This window comes from Gadus morhua, chromosome 16, assembly GCF_902167405.1.
Source record: "Gadus morhua chromosome 16, gadMor3.0, whole genome shotgun sequence".
Classification (NCBI taxonomy): Eukaryota; Metazoa; Chordata; class Actinopteri; order Gadiformes; family Gadidae; genus Gadus; species Gadus morhua.
The window spans coordinates 8762565-8768564 of record NC_044063.1 but is presented as its reverse complement, the minus strand read 5'-3'; the positions used below and the strand labels follow the sequence as shown (position 1 = coordinate 8768564).

The window sequence follows — 6000 nt, the reverse complement described above, 5'->3', positions numbered from 1 at the left end:
GGCGCAGCTTTGAACAGACTAAAACGTTTAGTATCCTACCCTAGATTTATTTCTTGTATGTTTCCCCGAATTGCTATTTGTCTTACCTTGGTCTTTCCTTGGCCTTTGTCTTACCTTGGCCTATTTACCTCACCACGGCCGACGTGACACACTCTCGTTGGGGATTGACTAATCGCGATGCACAGCCTGCACTGCACAGTCTTTAGCCTGCAGCAACATTCGTCTGCTGCCCCATCCACGATGCTCAGCTTCCCTGGTCAACAACACATTAAGTACTTGATGCATCGTCGTCCAGGGCAGCTTCGGTGATGGGGTCCGTGGCCGACTGGTCCGCAAGTGGACGGGCCCAGTCCAGTGTCGCCCTCGCGAGTCGCGCATCCTTGAAACGTCTAATGCCGTTCAGTTACCGCCACATGTGATTTAATCTACATTTTAGGAATTATTATGGATTTATTTAAGTTGTATGAAGCCTACTCTAATGAATACATTAAAATACGTAATTTTCTTATTTTTGTCTTATCTCTGTCTGATCTGGTCCACACATTTGTAGCACAGGTCATTAAGAACAAATTATTTAGTCATAGTTTTATTAAAGCCATATTTCAAAGTTGTTGAATAAACCAGACGATTTGAGGAGTCCTCGAGTCAACGTACATGCACACGTGCGTGCGTCCGCTCACACCTTTAACCGAACCATCACGTGCATACCCGATGCAGGTGCAGCGCGCGACGAGCCTCCAGCACAGCTTGTAATTGGATGCTTGCTGGCGGAGCGCGCGCTGCTGAGCTAGCAGTTCAGCACTGCAGCATCAAGCTCTCCCCGTGCCAAGTCCCAGCTCTTTAACGGCAGGGAGTCGATATTGGTCAACGGTTACGGAACAGGCGGGGAAGCCGCATACCTCTTTGCAACCCCCTCTGCTAAAGACATGGCCTAAACTATACACTGCTACATATATATCAATACATCATTCATCATACAAATATGATGAAATAAACATATCCTTTCGTATTTGAAACGTTATATTCTGTGTCTTATAGTGGGTAAATATCATGAATTCCCCCCCCATTCCCCAATCCCCTTTTGTGATTATATAGCATGGCGACGTCGCCTGCTATGATTAACGACTCGCGGAAGCACTGCGGTGGTCGTCGGGTTCAGCTGTATCAGAAGCAGCTGGTACGAGAGACTGCTCTTTTATCTTTCTGCAAAACGTTTTTTATCAATTCCAATCATAGCCATGGACGGATGACCCATTAGAAAGACCCGGCGCAAGCCCAGCGGCCTCCAAGAGTTTGACCGGAGCGGGAGGCATGGACTGACGGCGGCTCTAGGGTCCTCGCAGTCGAAGAGCGTATGAGTCATAGCCCCAGCTGAGCTTCGAAAGACCACTGCACCAGCCCCAGTGTGGACGGAGGTGAAGGTGTGTGTGTCACGTGGCCCCGAGAGGCCTCGAGAGGCCGCTCAACCATTTGAATGGAGCGGCGTCTCGCTGCTGTAAGTTTAGGGCCTCTACGTAAACTTCTGAAGCTACATGCGTTTTTTCCACTCAGACCTGTGTGAAAGGGGCCTCCATAGTCTGAAAGCACCCTCCATCCAGTTGATCTTTGGGTTTGCATACATTTTGCCTTTTTTTTAAATAAATCAATAAATATATTTATATTTTCAGACGGTCCGTATTCTTTTCACCTTTAGTTATTATGTGATTTCTATATATTTTTAAGACATTATCAGCAGCCTGTATCATATCATATCATATTACATCATGAGATATTACATGAAACATGAAACATGAAATAGAGATTAAAATTGAATCTGAACCGTTATGTGTAATTACCATTTACAAACAGCCCTCTGTTGCGTTCAGCCTCCCCCAATGCCCTCCCTCAAACTGACAAATTACATTTAGTCAGACTCTGATCACGTTTATTTTGCATGTGTTTTGCCTCTAACAAATGGCGCTGTATGGTCTGAAACTGAATTATGTGATTATATTTGCTGTCCATTTTTAATCATATGGATACTCAAAATGACCTCTGACACTGACAGCAACGCGAGTACAGTATTCGAATGCTGTTTCCCGTTTCCCCATATAGGCCGAATTTGTGGGAGACGTAGTAGTGTGTATTCGTGACCACAAGGGGTCAGTGTTGTATAGCGATAAACTTTGTATATGGCTAATGGAGAAAGTTCACGTTTCGTTTGATCGACGTTAATAAACTCTGGCCAGTGACCAACAAAGTATTGATCGTGTTGAACGATGAACATTCGATTAACAAAATTTAAAGAACATCCAACAAATTCATAACGTATTATTTTCAATCAACAATAAATACAACAAATATCTTAAAGACATACTTTATTCATAATACATACAATATTCACTTCTCCGTTATCCAAGTCCACTGTCCTAGAAAGCAGGAAAACTCTTTATATAATAGCCTACATTATTTAAATTAGATTAAATTCCACGTCTCCTCTTCCTTGAGCCTACCACTCCTCCTCATCATCATTGGCCAGGAGTTCCCTCAAGTCTACCCGTGTATCTTCCCAGTGAAAGTGTTTCATCTCTTGAACAGTGTTTTTACGCAGACCCCAGAACGTGTTAGAACCAGCCCCAGTAGAGCTGGACCGAGCCTGGCCCAGTCCGAACCACAACACCGGGCAGACTAACAGGGATTGATCCTCCTCTTCCTCCTCCTCCTCCTCCTCCTCCTCCTCCTCCTCCTCCTCCTCCTCCTCCTCCTCCTCCACCTGTCCAAGGTCCTCTGTGTTGCTGAGGGGATTCTGGTAGCTCACTGTGTCCTTGTGTTTCCCTGCTGGTCCCTCCTCCAGGCTGATCCGGTCGGGCATTACCCTGCATGCATCTGGGGCGTTCCGACGACTGCTTCTCGCGTTCCAGAAAGTTCCCCTGAAGGCGTTGCTGTTGTGGCTACACAGCGGTACCACCAGCTCTCCTTCCTCCAGGAAGCCTTGGCTCCTGACCACGGTGGGCCTTCCTCCGACCGCAGCATGCAGCTCACTTTGTGGTACGCCACCGTGGGCCAGAGGTGGGGACAGCTGCCCGCAGGCCACAAGCGTACGATGTCCCGGCCGCGCGCCCAGCCAGAGACGCTTACGGGTCACGTACCTCCAGAGTCCGGCGGCGGGCCGGTCGGGTGTCTGCTGGTGTTCAGGAACAGCAGACGCCCGGGTATGGTCGAAGTGCTCTCTGCTCCTCAGCCACAAGGACAGGAACCTCCTCCACACTAGCTTGGCCTGGCAGGGAATCCTGTCGGAGGCGGTGACATCGTCTCCTCCGTCGTCATCTGAGGTCCGCTCCTCTGCCTCCTCCTTTTCCTCCTCTTCCTCCTCTGCGTAGCGCCCAAGCCGTGGGAGTGGGTCTTGGAGTTTGAGATCCAGGCCGCTACCTCCTCCATGCTTTGTTTTGTCTCCGTCTCCGTAACGATAGAAGCTCCCCTGCCTGCGAGCTCCATCCATCTCTGCTTCTCCCATGTGACGGGCAATAGGGGTTGTGGATCACATGGTGCAGCGACCACACACGGCCGGCCCCTCCCTCATCTGGCAGCTGGTCTGAGCCTAGGGGCTCCTTCTCATCCAGCCACTGTGAAGTGACCTGGAAACTAATGAACCGACCAATCAGAACCCAATAACTCCCAGACTGATGCACTAACTGACAAACTACCTATCTGTCTGTTTGTCTGTCTGTCTGTCTGTCTGTCTGTCTGTCTGTCCATCTGTCCGTCTGTCCGTCTGTCCGTCTGTCCGTCCGTCCGTCCGTCCGTCCGTCCGTCCGTCTGTCTGTCTATCAATCTATCTATCTATGACTGCCTGACTTACCGACTATCTAAATACCTAACTATAGCTTACTAATTGACTAACTAACCTGTGTCTTTCCAGAAAAAGGCCTGACAAATCAGACTGATGTGCAAAGTCAGGCCAGTGTCTGCCGTCGCCAGACACTTCCCCGGGCTCCATGCGATGGGAAACGATCAGAGATTCACTCATTGACTCGTACTGCTGTCCTACATCTCATCAGCTCAGGAAAAAAAAAAGCCTTCTATTCTTAGAAGAGCAAAGTTACTCTTTCCACTGATGGCTGAGTTCTGTTTACAACGTTTTTGTAGGAACGAGAAACGAGAAACAGGGAGAAAGGGAAATGGGGGGAGGGGCTTGTCAGTCATCATCAATCAGTGTCTAATAACAAATTGATTGGATTGATTTGACCCCCCGGAATGTGCTGAACTTTACGCCCCCTATCCCTAGAGGGGGCTGCCTAGTTGCCCCTGTCCTGTCCAGTAACTGATCATTACGATGGCGTCTATCACTGACTGTCAGACACTAACAGTTTATATAAAAATGGACAACTATGATTCAATTGACCACTGTCCTTTCCTGTAGAGAGAGAGAGAGAGAGAGAGAGAGAGAGAGAGAGAGAGAGAGAGAGAGAGAGAGAGAGAGAGAGAGAGAGAGAGCGACAGAACAAGAGAGACGGATAGGCATATAAAGAGAAATGAAGAAAGATTGTGTTTAGATACTTTCTTTATTACACCGTTTTTGATAAAGCATTTGACTGTTTAAGCAATTTAAGAGAGAGAGAGAGAGAGAGAGAGAGAGAGAGAGAGAGAGAGAGAGAGAGAGAGAGAGAGAGAGAGAGAGAGAGAGAGAGAGAGAGAGAGAGAGAGAGAGAGAGAGAGAGAGAGAGGTCGCTCCATGGATGCATAGGTTCACACAGGTCAACCAGCCAATCAGTGCAGGCTGTAGCCGCCTCGGTTGCCATGGTGCTCGAGTACGGGTCCCCGGATGTAGCGTTACCCAGTTCAACATGGCGACGGGAAAGTGAGACTTCGGCTTGTGTTAAACAGTTTGACTAAAGTTAGGATATATACAAAGGACCGACGGAGGACATTCACTCAAACCGGCGATACCACAAGCGTTTACGGAGGACTTTTTCGAGTGAGTCCCTGCATTTGATTATCGTTCATCCGCCCGGCGTGTGATTGTTGTGCTCTACTTGTGGCGCGTTGGAAGCGAAACTCTCGTATGTGAGTTTAGCCTCAGTGGCTAACTACGGCTAATATCCACTGCCGGGCTCTTAGTGCTTTTGTCCGGGCTGTTCAACACAGCCCGATATGTACTCCAAGTTTGGTTCATGACCCGCCGTATCGAGCTGGTGTTTCGGACGTGTGTCTGTGGTGCTAGTAGGAAGACATCAGTAAAGCTGGCTGATCTACCAGCCGTAGTGCCCGTGTTCCTCCTAAACCCTCTTAGCCGGCCAGACGGCTTAACGGGAAATCCGACAGCCAAGCCGGTTCGGGTAGCGCCTTTCTTTTGTCGTTTTGCCAGTAAGATTTGACTACCAACAAAAACAGTGTCTTTGTCTGCGCTAGTTCACTGACAGAGGTGTGGTAAGCGGTTTGCTGTACGAACAATTGGTAGACTATCTGAAGTCTGTGTGGTTGATCACACAGATCTGATCTACCATGTAATATTATCCCTTGGTTCTTTGACACTCATTCATAGCGCAGCATGTTTAAATCCCATGGCCATTATTGTGTTGGTGTTGCAATGCCATTAACGTTTAAGTATCATTAACAGCATTTGATCTGTTCTATTATCTGTGTATTCTCTATCGGTTTCTATCAGTTGATTTACAATTTACTTTACACGGCTCGTGTGTGTGCTTGTGTGCACCCAATAGTGGATAGTGTGTGAGTGACACCGGACGGCGTCTACCAGTCAGCAAGGATATAGTGTCTGCACCCCAGACATTCCTTGAATGCCAGACTTTGAATGGGGGCGCAAACGCACACACCCCATACGTCCGTTAGTTGCTAAACCAATGCAGTTCTATTGCTGATTCATGGCAAGGAGCAGTCCCAAGCAGTATTTCTGACATGTAAGTCTACTACAACAGTAGGTTTAGATGTATTACTAGTGTGACATAAGTGATGCGCTTATGACTCTATTTACCACAGGGGCCTGAATATAATTGTTGTACT

At 48.0% G+C, this 6000-nt stretch overlaps 1 protein-coding gene across 1 annotated transcript in view; it reads left to right on the top strand.

Moving 5' to 3' along the window:
- The first annotated feature begins 4800 nt into the window (after positions 1 to 4800).
- pak4 (p21 protein (Cdc42/Rac)-activated kinase 4) overlaps positions 4801 to 6000 on the top strand; it is a 33349-nt gene continuing 32149 nt past the window's right edge. The window contains exon 1 of the mRNA XM_030380283.1: positions 4801 to 4954. The gene's annotated coding sequence lies outside the window, so the exon portion shown is untranslated. The remainder of the gene's footprint in view (positions 4955 to 6000) is intronic.